The sequence below is a fragment of the Ambystoma mexicanum genome, chromosome 3p (assembly GCF_040938575.1).
Source record: "Ambystoma mexicanum isolate Mex_15411 chromosome 3p, UKY_AmexF1_1, whole genome shotgun sequence".
NCBI lineage: Eukaryota > Metazoa > Chordata > Amphibia > Caudata > Ambystomatidae > Ambystoma > Ambystoma mexicanum.
In genome coordinates this window covers 845,014,829-845,029,468 of record NC_090925.1, presented here as the reverse complement: position 1 = coordinate 845,029,468, position 14,640 = coordinate 845,014,829, and positions in this window count along the sequence as shown.

Sequence of the window (14,640 nt, the reverse complement as noted above, 5' to 3'; positions counted from 1 at the left end):
ATGTCACATTGGGGTGGGGGGTCAAATGACATCACTTTCATCAGAGGTCAAGGGTCATGAGGTGAGGGGTGGGCCACCTTGTTTTGGGTAACCAGGCCTATTTCTTGTCCCAGTCCGACCCTGTCTAGTGTTTGTCTTTGCGTGCCAAACCAGGTTTGGCCCCTTTGTTCGTGTGCCTTTGGTGGGCTTCAGGACTGAAGACCGCCTCTGGCGTCTGAGTCTCTGGGTGGGCAGGAGATGAGGGAGGTGCCCGAAACTCCCTGTGCTTAGTCTCCCAGGAGACCCAAATGCACTGTGGCGTGATTGGCTAGCGCCCTGTCCGGCAAGGACAGCCACCCTTCTGGGTGAGTGACAGCCAGACTGGAATAAAAGGGAGAAAACTGTTTAAAAGGTGAGTCTCCAGGACTGGAAGGCAGAGTAGACCACTGGAACGAAAGAACCGAAGACGAGCTGGAAGAGGATGGCTTCTGCAACTCCTGGAACATTGGTTTGCCCAGTGAAGCCCTGCTGCAGGTCTGAATTGCCAAACTCCATTCGACAGAGTAGCTCCTTCAAGGACGGCTTCTTCCTTTGAGTTGGTGGGACCAATCAACTCATAAGACACCTGGATACCATTCTCAAGGCTGGTTAGGATTAACCAGGGAGAGGGACAACAGTTTGTGTTCTTGAATCTACAGCTTCTGGAACTGAAGTGACTCCATCTTGTTTGCTTTCTTCAACAATCCTGTGCAGTGCAGGAGTCCCCAGACGTCCTCCTTCTTGTCCGCACGACTGAGGGTCAGGAACAGCGAGATCTGCAGGACCTGCCAGGAACCAAGACTTCAGCAGCATTTGTTTCTTCATACAAAAGGTACTGTGTAAACCTGATTGAGAGAACGCCACTCTTGCGGTGAAAGTTTGTGAAACTTTCCCAACTTGCAGGCCTAATCAGCTTGTGACCCGACATATGATTCTTTTTCTCCTAAACGACTTCTAAGAACTTTTCGCAAAGACTTTACCGTTTGATACAAGAATTGTGCTTTCCTATACAGAACACAAGTCCATTGACTTTGGCCTGGCCTATTGACTTGAATTGAACTCTTCTGGTGAACTGAATCTATCTGCACTGTCTAAAAAGTATATATGATCTATTTTACTTACCTTGTGCCTTTTGCTCCCTTCTAAGTAACTGAACTGCTATTTGGCTCCTTTTTCAGGAGAGCTCAAACGGTCTCAAAACCTTAGAATTTTGTATTGAAGTGTATTGGTTTATAATATTAAGTTGCCTTCTTCTAGTGTAATGTTTTGTAAATAATTGTGTAATAAATTAATAAGTGTTGTTACCAAGAAACCTTGAGTATAAGTGTTTACTTGAACCACTGTGATTGAAAGTCCTCTGTGTAACTACTTGTACTGCTCACATTCACTCTTGAGATAAGCCTGGCTGCCCAGCTCGCTACCAAAAACTGTGTGGTACAGACTTATACCAAAGGCTGGTTTGGCTAAAACCTGTAGTCCTAATTGTGTGTAGTGGTCCCAGAGGGTACTGCCTGCAATTCTGCCTAACACCGGTGTACAGCGGTGAGGATAAAATATAGTTATTACATTGAGAGTGCTGCTCTTACTTTTGTTCAAATAACCTTCACAAGGATAAGCACCACTAGAGAAGCAATTGTTTTATAATGCAAGATATAGATAACTTCAAACAGGAAGCCCTGATCATTCTAATAGTAGATCAACTGAAAGATATATTTAAAGTCAGGTCTCTCTCTGCTAAGGGCAAGAAACATGAATTGATTGAGAAATTGTTGAATCCTCAAAGACTGGGAGGTAGAGCCATAACCCCTACCCCCCAGCAAATGTGGATAATATTGATGAGGGTGATAATGTTTCAGAGCCAGACTCTGATGTTGTTGATGAGTTAGAAGAGTCAGAGGAGTCTCATTATGTGAGCCCCACTGCACCTCTACTTGCTTTAGGTCCTCACGCTATAACCACAGGGACCCTACCAGGTCCAGTACTGAGTCCAGAATTTGTCTCTCTTGAAAAAAATAGACTTGAGTTAGAGTTCAAAAGAATTCAAATGCAAACTGAAAGTAAACATCAAGAACTCAGGGGCTCAGAGAAATGGAATTGAATCATGAACTTCAAATGAAGAAATTGTCTCTTGAAAATGGTTCTCTTCCAGAGTCTTCTAGGTCTTCCAGTCCTAAGAGGCCTTGCATGCCTAAAGAAGCTGCGAGTATGCATGAGGTGAGACTTGATATTTTAGATTACTTGGCTGCTTTTGAATAGAACTATGGGATTCAGGGTTTCACAGGGAATCAGTTGATTCCTTGGCTTTTGTCTAGTCTCCCCCGGTTGCCACGGATGCTGTAATGGAGGTGGGGGAACTTGAAAGATTGGAGTATGAAAATGTGAAGCTAGCTTTGATAGCTAGATTTGGGAAAACTCCTTCCCATTACCTTAAGAGGCTTAGGACCCTCACAAAGCATGATGATACCCCTTGGGCTCAGGGGTGCCACCAAGGGGTGGCCAGGGGAGGCCATGGCCACCCTTATAAAAATGCTGGCCCCCCTATCGGCCACCCCACGAAAAAGCACCAAAAATATTTTTTTTTCGCACTGAACTGTGTGCATGGACAATAATAACATGCCTAGTTGAGTGTGTTTTTTTTTTTGCTGCGGCCTGCGAGGACTGGAGTCAGAGCCACGTATGATGATAACCCTGTCCCCCATTGATTGCACATGCTCAGTGGACCCAGCTTGAGCATGCGCATTTCTACTTTTGCAATGCTCATGCTTCCAGGCTGCCTAAGCCACAGGTCTGCCTGCCCGGCCCGGCCGGGGAGGAAACCTGCGAGCGAGCGAGCCTCCAAAGACTGCAGCTTGGGGCCTAGCAGAGACAATGGCGCGTCTGTTGACATTTTCAATGACCATCTGTGAGTATCTACGGCTCTGCCACAAGATTTTGACTGAGGATTTTCTGACGTGGGCATCAATGAGATGAAGATGTGCTATAACCAGAGAGAAATGTGATTAGATTATCGCAAAGATATATCAGGTATGCCTTCATCCAGCATTATCTAAATAGAGCAGCAGACAACCTCTGCCATGGTGGACACTGTGTTCTAGGGACTGGCATATTCATTCCTAATCATCGGGAATAACAAGGGGCAAGTGAAACAGTTTAATCAACCGAAACCCCAGCTGGAAATCTAATGCAGCACTGCAGCTCGTCACAGCCTTGTGATTTACACAATGAGACCCCAAACTGACGGAACAACGGAGGCACGTTAGTGGGGCTCTGGGGGGCATAGGTCTCCAAAATGCGAAGACAGGCATTGAAGTCTGTATCATTGCTGCTAGTGTGTGGAGACATTACAATGGTAGACATTAATTTAAAGGTTTCTTTGTGTGATGTACTTTTTAGGGGCTGTCATATCTGATCGCTCTATTTGTCTTTCTGAACAACATATGCATCATCTTATGATTCGTTGATGTGTGTTTGGTTGTTTAAAATACTGCACAGTAAGACAAATGCAACGCTGTGGAGTAGAATTCAACCTGTTGCTCTATTAGTGTTTTCAGTTGAAATCGGGCAGTTGTTGCTTTGGAATTCATTCATTATATGAACATAGCAATATTAGGATTAATTCAAATTTCCGAATTGCATATTTTGTTCGGAAATGTTCAGTGTTGGGAACATACACTTGCATCCATCTCAACATTTGAGTCTACTGTCCGGGTGAAACTGAAGATTTTGTTTTCGGCGAGGGTGGGGTGTGGGGATTGGGGTTATTGGGTAGTTAAGGGGATTGACGGGCGAGTGACGTGAGTCCATGACAGGTGTAGACCAGGGGAGCCAAAGATTTAATGGAAAGTGTTGAGCTGGGGCTGAGCCTGGTGGGTCTGGCCTCACTCTTGGGCCCAACATGATCCAAGCCTGGCAAAAGGATGCTCAAAACAAGGGGACCTGTGTCAAGGTCAAAAAAAGGGACTGCGAGCAAGGAAAGGAATTGTGGCAATAAAAGAGGCTAAAGAGATTTGGGCGCTACAAAAGCTACTGGGGTGAAAAAAAGGGCTAATGGGAGAAAACGGGATAAACAGTACTGGGGAAACACAACTGGCTAAGGGGTGCTGGGGCAACAAGGGACAAGAACAGGGAAAGAAGGGGGCAAATAAGAGGTGCCAAAGCGATGTACAGAGAACAGTTTGCATTAAACGTATCACCCAGACGAAGTTTGCACTCATTTAATGAGCTTTATATATTTATTGCATTTGTTGACATCGCCCAATCCTGTAAGTATCACGACGGTTGTACAACTTGGTGAGCAGGGAAAACAGTACAGTACAGGGTAAGAGAGAGGTAACAAGGTACAAAAACAACATAGAAGTGCTAGGTCCTTAGAGGAGGGTAGAGATCAGAGGTCACTTTGAAGTATGAAAGGCAGAGTTGGCCTTGCCAGGATTTGAACCTGCGAATCACACTCGGATTACAAAAGCATGCGCTCAGGCTGCTGAGCTATCTTACCGGGTAGCCAGCAAGAGCATGTTTTCTTTCTGTGGCAACATAAGTATTCTTACATTGGGGTGGGGGCATTCGTGCCACCTGAAAGGCTATGTTTTTTTTTTACTGTGGCATGACATTTTTTACTGCTGTACATACATGATGAGTATTCTTATATGTGGAGTGGGGGATTTGTGTAGCCAGCAAGGATATATTTTCTTACTGTGGCATGGCTTTTTTTCACTGGCATTAAGACAAAGCCAACAGGTGTATGTTCTTACATTGGGATACTGGCATGAATTGGGAGAGCTAGCATACACATGCTTTGTTATAGTATCGTTACTGACATTATGAACAAAGCAAACATGAGTATTTTCCTATGTGGGAATAGTGGCATATATAGGTGCACCAGAATGGACATATGTGAGCACAATCAATATGAAAATGATTTTTTACACTTGCAGAGTACTGGTACATAGTGGGCAAAGGCATTATGAAAATATGTTTGAAAATGCTCCTCTGCCTTGTTGATGACTTGGCATCTAACATACTTTTTATGTTTTACCCTACAAAAACAATTGTAAACTGTGTCTTTTTACCTAATTTATCACAAAATGTATTGTAAAATGTACTATTTTTACTCAATATTTAAAACCTTTTCTCAAGGGGACAAACCCCCCTTGAATGGTTCGACCTCCCTCAATACTCTCTGTCACTCATATGCATTCGGCTGGGGGCAGAACAAGTGCCCTTCCTTCCGCATGCTCTTCTTAATGTGGGCTCTATTACATTAGCTCCATGCCCCCCTTGTTACACAATCGCCTCTGGAGAGTTGGGGTGAAAGATGGATCTAATGGGCCAAAGCAAAGCGTTGATATCTACTCAGCCTCCTGGGCTTCGGGAGGGGGCATTTAAATGAGGGGGGTTCAGAAGCGCAACAGGTTTAATGTCCTGTCTCACTAACAGTTTTCAAAACTGCCATCCAGCCCCGCCAATCCACTCCTGTGTGGCACCCTGTTTGCCACCCCAAGATTGCCTGTGGCCTCATCAGGCCACCCCTATGAAAAATGTCTGGGGGTGCCACTGCTTGGGCTACCAGGGTGTGTGAATGTTTGAAAAACTTAGATGGTTGGGTAAAGGGTTACAGAGTTAACACTTTTGAAGGAATGAGAAATCTATTTTTGTTAGAATCTATTTTTGATGCCTGCTCTCCTGAGCTGAGACAGCACTTGGATGACTCTAAGGAAATTGATCCGAAGAAGTTAGCAAAGGCTGCTGACTTGGGGGTTGCCAACAGGCTACTCACAAGGATTCTGGGGCAACTCAGAAAAAGGATGATGGGAAGCAGCAAAAGAAAGATGGCAAAGAGAATTCTAATACCTCCAATGCAAAAAAGGGCCCCAAACATAAGAAGGGTAAGCCACCGGGGAAACCGAATCAGGCTAGTGAAACCTCTGGTGCCAAACCAGAGGGAGGTCAGCAGAGACCCCCATTTGTCAAAATATTTGGAAAATGTTATGCTTGTGGGTCTACTGACCATGTGAAAGAGGATCCCAGATGTAAGGGTAAACCTTCAGGGGTCCACACTGTCTCCTTAGCCTTCTCCCCAGAGGAAGAAGTAGACGTGACAAGTGGTAACTTTCAAGTACTGGCTGAAGACCCCATTGGAGTCCCTGCCAGTGTTTCTTTAGTGTCCCTGGGTCTGTGGAAACAGCAGAATTTAGATGTTTATAATTCGATTCCAGATAACACCAAAAAATATTACAAGGACAGTGTACTTGTAAATGGTCAGGAGACCCCTGCCATTAGAGACATTGGGGCCAGTATTAATGTAGTGGATGAATCTGTTTTCAAGGCTGAGGATGTTGCTAAGGCACCCAAAAGCCTCACTGAGCTTGCTGGAGGCCCTGTCCAAATGCTTCCTAGACTACCAGCTCTCATCCAGTGCAACAACTTGACTGTCAAAGTACCTGTTGGTGTACAAACTGAGGTGCCTGGGAGTCTCCTGTTGGGGAATGACTTAGAAACCCTTGCAGTTGTATCACGCACCCCCAGGCCTCCCAGCAAAAGGAAACAGGAGCAGACAAGGAAGGGCAGCGAGAGTACCTTAGATGCCTCTCCAGAGGATTTTACAGAAGAATCTATAACACCTAGCCCACAGGAGCTACTAACTGCTATTTCAAGGAAGAATGAGACAAAGGGGAAACCCAAGCTCTCAAGGAAAAAGTCAGAAAGCACTCCTGTGCTGCCCACCAGGTCATCCCCGAGAGGACTGTCCAAGGTCACACCTGTGATTACTCCACCAGCTGAGGCTGAGTGTGAGGAACAACCAGAAAAGGTTGAAACAGCTGCTGAAGATTTAGATCTGGAAGACCACCTGACCTCTGTTGGAGATCTGGATCCTAAAGACCATCCTAAGCTGCAGTCTTTACTGGCAGAAGGTGGCCCCTGTAGGGCAGACTTCAGCAGAGGCCAGAGAGAGTGTCCTACTCTTGAGGCTCTTCGCCAAAAGGCAGCTTCCCAGCTGGACGGGCAAGAGCCAGGGAAGCATAGGTCGTACTGGTAAGATGGCCCCTTCTACAGTGAACCAACTGGGTCTATCCCAGGGAACTACGGAAGACTTGTAGTGCCTCTAGAGACAAGACACCAGTTCCTACAGTTAGCCCATGAGATTCCTTTGGCTGGTCACCTGACCTTCAAGAAGAGCAAGGAAAGGCTTTCTCTATATTTCTACTGGCCTAAATTGGGGTCTGATGTAGATAAATTCTGCAGGAGCCGTCACACTTGTCAGATCTCTGGCAAGAGTGGGGCCAAGGATGTGGCACCTTTGGTGCCCCTCCCAGTGGTGGGAGTCCCTTTTGAGAGGGTAGGTATCAACATAGTTGGTCCCTTAGACCCTCCAACCTCTTCAGGCAATCGATTTATATTGGTAGTAGTAGACCATGTTACTAGGTATCCTGAAGCCATACCTAGGAGAACTGTTACAGCTTAGGCTGTTGCTAAGGCCCTACTTGGTATTTTTTCCAGGGTAGGTTTTCCTAAGGAAGTCATCTCTGACAGGGGATCAAACTTTATGGCCCTCATTACAAGTCAGGCGTTAAGGGTTTAACGGCGCCGTCGGCTCCGTTAACCCTTAACGCCTGATTCACACTTTAACGCCTGCTTTTTGCAGGCGTTAAAGTCCAAGGCGCTAAGCGACCTTGCTGCTAATTACGGCACCGTAATTTACGGTGCCGTAATTAGCGCCTTCCCCATCCCCATTATGCCCTATGGGGCAAAAATGGGAATGGGGAAGGGCAAATGGTGAATGGGGAATGACCGCCCCACTCACCTTGGAATGGGGCGGAAATTCCGCCATCCACCATGGCAGAATCCGGCATGGACCATGGTGCTGATAGCACCATGGTCCACCGCCTGACTTGTAATGAGGGCCTATGTCTCACTACATACAGGACATGTGGAAAAATTGTGGAGTGACTTGCACGTTCTCAACTGCCTATCATCCACAGAGAAATGGATTGATAGAGAGGTTTAACCATACTATGAAGAGCATGATAGGTGCTTTAGAGGTACCCTTTAGGAGAAAGTGGGACCTTCAACTGCCATGCCTTCTATTTGCTTATAGAGAGGTCCCTCAGGAGGGAGTTGGATTTAGTCCTGTTGAGCTTCTCTATGGTCATCCAGTTAGAAGTCCATTGGCCCTAATTAAGGAGGGGTTGGAGAGTGCTCCTTCTCCCAAGCCAGTGAGAGTCACTGACTATGTGTTAGGTCTCCGGGGGAGAATGACACACATGATAACAGAAGAATTTCATAACTTAAAAGCAGGTCAGGCTCTGGTGAAGCATTGGCATGACCAGAAGGCCAACATGGTTGAGTTTACTCAAGACCAGCAAGTTTTAGTTATGGTCCCTACAAGGCAGAGGGCCTTACAGGACAAATGGATAGGACCCTTCAAGGTAGTGGGGACATTTGGAGAGGTCAACTATCTAGTGGATTTAGGCAATCCTAAGGAGGCCCCCAGGGTCTTTCACACCAACCGTCTAAAAGCTTATGTCACCAGACCAGACGTGGGTACTTTTCTTCTAACTTCAGCTCAAGAGGAGGAAGAGAGTGAACCTCTACCTGATCTCTTCAGGGGACAACCTTTAGATGAGAAAACAGAAGGAGTTAATCTCTCTTCTAATCTGACACTGGAACAACAGGAGGAGTGCAAGTTTCTGTTAAATCAGTTTGCCTCCCTGTTTTCACTATCACCAGGCTTGTCCCCTTGGGCCAGCATGATATTCTCACTGGTGACTTTTACCTATTAAAAACAGAGGTTACAGGTGTCAGATAATGTCAGAACCCACATAAAGGAAAAGGTCAACAAGATGCTTGATCTCGGGGTAATGGCACCCTCTACTAGACCATGGTCTAGTCCAGTTGTACTAGTGCCAAAGGCAGGATCCAAGGGGTTGAGATTCTGTGTGGACTATAGAGCTCTAAATGCAGTCACAAAGAGTGATGCCAACCTTTACCTAGGACAGATGATCTGGTGGACAAACTTGGCTCAGCCAAGTACCTCAGTACATTTGACCTAACGTCAGGCTATTGGCAAGTAGCCCTGACAGACCATGCCAAGGTGAAAACTGCATGTTCAACCCCAGCAGGCCTCTACCAATTTAAGGCAATGTCTTTTGGACTAAAGAATGCTCCTGCAACATTTCAAAGGATGGTTAATCAAGTTGTGAATGGGATGGGGGACGTCTGCATGGCATACTTGGATGACATTGCAGTGTTCAGCCCTACTTGGAAGGGACATGTTGACCACCTAGGATATGTTTTTCAGGCTCTTGAGTAGGCCCATCTGACCATAAAGGCAGGTAAATGTCAAATTGGTCACAACAAAGTGGTCTACCTTGGACATGAGGTAGGAGGAGGTGAAATAAGGTAATTACCTAGCAAAGTACAAGCTTTACAAGAATGGGCCACCCCTACTACTCAAGCCCAAGTGAGAGCCTTCTTAGGTTCTCACTGGTTATTATATGAACTTCATTGAGAACTATGGGTCCATAGCTTCTCCCTTGAATGTAGTCTCCTCACCCAAATTTCCTAAAAATGTCAGACGGAATGAGGAGTGCAACGAGGCATTTGAAGGATTTAAGAAAGCCCTTTGTCAAGCTCCAGTCCTAAGAGCTCCTGACTAAAGCCAGACCTTCATTGTGCAAACAGATGCTTCCAATACAGGTATTGGTGCAGTTCTGAGTCAGCTGAATGAGAAAAGTAGGGAGCACCCCATCTGCTTCATCAGCAGAAAGCTGTAGGAACCAGAAACAAGGCGGGCAACCATGAAAGAGAATGTTTTGCTATTGTGGGGTCACTGAAGTTTAGACTATACTTGTATGGATCTACTTTTGTGATTCAGACTGACCACCAACCTTTGAGATGGTTAATGCAGATGAAGGGGGAAAATCCGAAATTGTTAAGATGGTCAATCAGCCTACAGGGGTTTGATTTTACCATTGAACACAGATCAGGGAGTAATCACCGGTTTATAGTGATTGCATCGAAAATAAAGGGTTGACATACCAAACCATCGAATACAAAGCATCCAATGCCAAAGCATTGACAGGCTATCTTTAACATGTAAAAGGGCCTTTCCATCGAAACCATTCCATCAAAAATATAAATGGACTGGTTTCAATGGAAATGCACTTTTACATGTAAAAGATAGCATTCAATGCTTTTTTCTGTAACTTTAAAACAATACATGGAACTGTCCAATGCTGAAATTTCGGCACTGGCCAGCTCCTTTTAACATTTTCATTTGTATATGGGGGGGGTTCCCCCCACTTCCCCCACACTCACCCCCCAACCCTAACCCTAATATAACCCGTAATCTAACCCTAGCCCCTACCCTAACCCTAATTTAATCCTTAATCTAACCCTAGCCCCAACCCTAACCCTAACCTTAGCCCCAACCATAACCCTAACCCTAATGTAACCCTTAATCCAACCCTAACCCTAGCCCTAGCTCCAACCCTAACCCCAACCCTAATGTAACCCTTAATCTAACCATAGCCCCAACCCTAACCCTAACCCTAATGTAACCTTTAATCTAACCCTAACCCTAATGTAACCCTTAAGCTAACCCTAGCCCCAATCCTAACCCTAATCTAAACCCTAATCGTAACATTACATTTCGAGGGATCCATCACATTTTATGCAACAAAATCGTCATTCTATGGAATGGTATTTCGATGGATAAAATGCAATGGTTTGGTGTTAGATGGTTTGCCATTTGATGGAATGACCAGATACTTAATCACCAAAATGCTGTTGGTCTCTCCAGAATGTTTGACTGACTAGAGTAAGGAGATTCATCCAGGGGTGGATTAAATCCTCCTGTCCATTAGTCTGGGGGTGGACGAGAGTTAGGGAGAATTCTCATAAATGTGCTAATTCCCTTCACCTTAGAGACCCCCAGCAACTTTGCTGGATTTTGAGGACTTGATTTTTTTTACCTGTAAAGAGTGTGAGCCTTTTTTCCCAATCTTTCGTGTATTTTGATGTGCGTTTTACATTTGTGTTCTTTGATTATGGAGTTTTAAATAACTCTGTATGCATCTTTTCATGTGTGTTACACAGCACCCTCAGTGCAGTGACACAGGGATGTCTTTTTTAGACTTCCCAAAGGATTAAATACCTTCTCGGGGATAAACTGCTGTTTCCCAGAGAATGTAAAGTGAAATTGACTTTACCATTCTTTCCAAATCCCTAGACCCAGCACACACCATCTTACAATGGTGTGCTGGAGGGGTTACATAGTATCCTCTGTGTCTAAATACGCATGTAGCAGTCAAATGCTGGTGGCAGTGGTTTTACAATGAACAACCATGATTTTTCCCGACCGCGAACACCGGTAGCTAAAAATCACGGGAGCCATGTTTCTCAAGATGGCGCCTTAAGCCCCTTTGTTTAAACAGGTCCAGGTCTTCTTTTTTCACTGTTTATTTTTGGAAAAGGTCCTTCTAGTGTTTGTCTCTGCGTGCCAAACCAGGTTTGGTCCCTTTGTTCATGTGCCTTTGGCGGGCTTCAGGACTGAAGAACCCCTCTGGCGTCTGGGTATCTGGGGTGGGCAGGAAGTGAGGGAGGTGCCCACAACTCCCTGTGCTTAATCTCCTAGGAGACCCAAATGCACTCTGGCGTGATTGGCTGACTGTCCGGCAAGGACAGTCACCCTGCTGGGTGAGTGACAGCTAGGCTGGAATGAAAGGGAGAAAACTGTTTAAAAAGCTACTCTCCAGGACTGGAAGGCAGAGTCAACCACTGGAATGAAAGAACCGAAGACGAGCTGGAAGAGGATGGCTGCTGCAACTCCTGGACCATTGGCTTGCCTGGTGAAGCCCTGCTGCAGGTCCGAATTTCCAAACTCCATTCGACAGAAAAGCTCCTTCAAGGACGGCTTCTTCCTTTGAGTTGGTGGGACCAATCAACTCATAAGACACCTGGATACCATTCTCAAGGCTGGTTAGGATTAACCAGGGAGAGGGACACCAGTTTGTGTTCTTGAATCTACAGCTACTGGAACTGAAGTGACTCCATCTTGTTTGATTTCTTCAATGATCCCGTGCAGTGCAGGAGTACCCTGACGTCCTCCCTCTTCTCTGCATGACTGGGGCTCAGGAACAGCGAGATCTGCAGGACCTGCCAGGAACCACGACTTCAGCAGCATTTGTTTCTTCATACAAAAGGCACTGTGCCAACCTGATTGAGAGAACGCCACTCTTGCGGTAAATGTTCGTGAAACTTTCCCAACTTGCAGGCCTAATCAGTTTGTGACCCGACATATGATTCTTTTTCGCCTAAACTACTTCTAAGAACGTTTCGCAAATACTTTACCGTTTGATACCAGACTGTGCTTTCCAATCCAGAACACTAGCCAATTGACTTTGGCCTGGCCTATTGACTTGAACTGAACTCTTCTGGTGAACTGAAACTATTTCCACTGTCTAAAAAGTATATATGATCTATTTTACTTACCTTGTGCCTTTTGCTCCCTTCTAAGTAACTGAACTGCTATTTGGGCTCTATTTCAGTGGAGCTCAAACTGTCTCAAAACCTTAGAATTTTGTATTGAAATGTATTGGTTTATAATATTAAGCTGCCTTCTTCTAGTGTAATGTTTTCTAAATGATTGTGTAATAAATTAATAAGTGTTTTTACCAAGAAACCTTGAGTATAAGTGTTTACTTGAATCACTGTGATTGAAAGTCCTCTGTGTATCTACTTGTACTGCTCACATTCACTCTTGAGATAAGCCTGGCTGCTCAGCTCGCTACCAAAAACCGTGTGGTCAGACTTGTACCAAAGGCTGGTTTGGCTAACACCTGTAGTCCTAATTGTGTGTAGTGGCCCCAGAGGGTACTGCCTGCAATTCTGCCTAACACTCTATTCGATTGAACATTGATTCTCAAACTATTAATCTACCCATCCCTATCCAGGCCCACGATCCACCATCAATTTCGACCTCTTCACTGCCTCGCTTCTCCTTCTCACCTGTAGATGCGAATGACATTGAAGCTATGATTCAAAAACTCACACCCACGAATCACGATTATGACCCCATCCCAGCGTATATGGTGGTGAAGCATGCCTGTGCCCTCACCCCCTTTGTAACAGATTTTGTGAATGCAGCATTGGATCGGGGATCACTGCGTCTTATATATAAGTGTATCTATGGAACAGCACCCGAGTACCTGATCTCAAAAATAAAGCCTTATCTGCCCTCACAAACCCTGCGCTCATTCGGTAAAAATATGCTGTCTATTCCGTTTTCTCATTACGTCTCCCGGGGTGATCGCTGCTTCTCTATCAGGGGCCCCTACCTCTGGAACTTACTTCCAGAGGACTTGCAGAACATTAGCTCAATCACCCTTTTTTCAGAACAACCTGAAGACCTATTTGTTCCAGTGAGTCTTTATCATGTTTTAGCCTGGAAGGAATTTTAACATCAGCGCCTAGATGCAGGTTTCTGCTTGGGTCCAAAAGGATTTGTGCTCTCTACATTATAAATCTGAATGAAATAAAATCAAGCATAACCCAAACCAAAATGAAACCCTTTGCCTAGTGAAAAAAGTCCTATTTAGATCTGTCCACCTGATCTGCGAGATTGCAAAAGGTCCAGTGACCTCTGATACAAGTGTGATATTGTTTCCCTGAAGCTGGAAGAGTGGCAATACAGCTTCTGGGTATTTACTGGAACCAAGAAGGTGTGAACAAAACTGGGGAGGGATCTGGGTGCTTGTAATAAAGATTAAGAAAATAATCTGTAATGCTGAAGACTGCTAAAGTTGAGAGAAAGTCAGTCTTGGGGGAGAGGCAGGTCATAGACAGACAGTAAGGCAGAAAGCAGAGCCAAAGAGGCTACCCTTTTCTTGGGGCATAGGAAAGAAGAGTGCCTTGCCTACCTGTAGAGGTCAGAGTGTCTTGTCTTTATATGCTTAATATTTATGAAGAATAAAATTCTATTCTTATGGCAACAGTAGAAGAAGGATGGTTGTCAAGAAGAAAGCAACAGCCCAAAGTAATGAATCCTAACAATTATACCAAATATGCTGCAGAGGTCCTCATCAATTGTACAATTGTAGAAGAAGAAGCCGTTTACCTATTCTTTGAACTGTGTCTAATAATCTTGGAAAGAAGATATCCAAGATTATCACTGATGCTATTATCTTGGCTGAAATTGGAAGGGGATCTTTTCAACGGAAAGCTGAAGAACTGTTACCAGTGGATTTTTGTTTGATGAACTTTTGTTTTGACATAGAACTTACAAGAACTGATTTAAGACTTTTCTTTCCCTTTGATCATTATGAAGAACTGATAAGAACTAAACACTTTTCTTTTGAACATTTGGAAGGTTGACTTGGGAAAACCCTGGGAAAGGGATTTACCCAGGACAGGCTAAGGTCATGCAAATAGCAAAGCCCCACCACCAGCGCTCCTGACTTGGCATTCTACTTTCAAACACTTGAGAGTGTATGCCAACAATCCCCTACCTAGGCAAGAGGGAAATCCTTTTATGTTGAAGCCCCTCCTTAAACTTGTGCCTTCTACCTAGACCTTTCGATTTACACTCACCCTGCCTCGCCCACCATAGCAGTAGAACACCAA